Raw genomic sequence first — 1114 nt, 5'->3', positions numbered from 1 at the left:
TCAGGTCCCACCCAGGGAGGACATGTGTACACCCACCTCCTTAATGACCTCCTGGCTCCATTTTCAAACCTCTTGACACCAGTGACCCAATTTCCTTTTACCTGTGACACACTTCATAAGATTAGCAGTTGAGTCACCTGGGGGCTCAGTCACTTGAGCCTCTGACTCTTGATCAGGTCTCAGGTCAAGATCTCTCAGTTCATGCACTAGGGCCTGTGTGTGGGGTACAACATGCCTACGACCAGATAGGACCGTGACAACTCTCTTCTGGCCTGCTGTTCATCTCCTTCCCTTCCCGTCACCTTTAACGGCTGCTCTCTGGGCAGCATGCTGCACTGTCCCATGGTTGATATGTGTTTATCGTAAGCACCCCCTTCTGCGTGAGGGGGTCCACCTCGGTGTGGCCAGAGAGCACGCTCTCGCCACTGGGCTGTGCAGGATCGTAGATATTTCCTGGCGTCCAGGAGGATGAATTCCCGCTCCTAGTTCTATCTTTGTTGATTCTGGCTTTAATCCGAGGTGAGAGAGGACAGAGATATTTCTGCCACTACGAAACTAGATGTCACACAGTACACTCTTCATTACTCAGCGGTTCTTCAGTTCTGGCCAGAGCACACCTCCCGCCAGCTCACCCACCCTTAGGGACTAACTGTGCAAATGGAATTCGTGATTTGGAACAGCAACCAGTTCAGACCTCCCTCAGAACTTACAAGAACGTTTTTGCTACCAAGAAGAGCGATAAGCATAATCCCTCATTTGCTTACCCCACTGGCTTGTTAGGCAGAAACACCCAGCAAGGGACTGCCTTCTGCCCTGGCCTCTGCCGCATCCCCGCTGTGCTGCTCTGGGAGAGGATGTCGCAGGCTGTGGGACAAGCGGTTCACCTTCAGCAGAAGCTCATCCAGCAGATCCGCAGCTTCATCCTGGTAGCAACGCTGAAGCGAAGAAAACCACACTAGTGAATGCCTCCCAGAACCCGATTTTTTTCCCTCTCATTTTCTGGAGCATTTGATGGCATTGACATTACATGGCGCTGTGCTTTCTTAGCAAGCTCACTGGAGGGGCATCTGGGTGGCCCAGCTGGTTAAGTGTCTGACTCTTGATTTGGGGTCAG

This window comes from Suricata suricatta, chromosome 2, assembly GCF_006229205.1.
Source record: "Suricata suricatta isolate VVHF042 chromosome 2, meerkat_22Aug2017_6uvM2_HiC, whole genome shotgun sequence".
NCBI lineage: Eukaryota > Metazoa > Chordata > Mammalia > Carnivora > Herpestidae > Suricata > Suricata suricatta.
The sequence above is the reverse complement of the archived record's forward strand: the minus strand, read 5'-3'. Positions refer to the sequence as shown.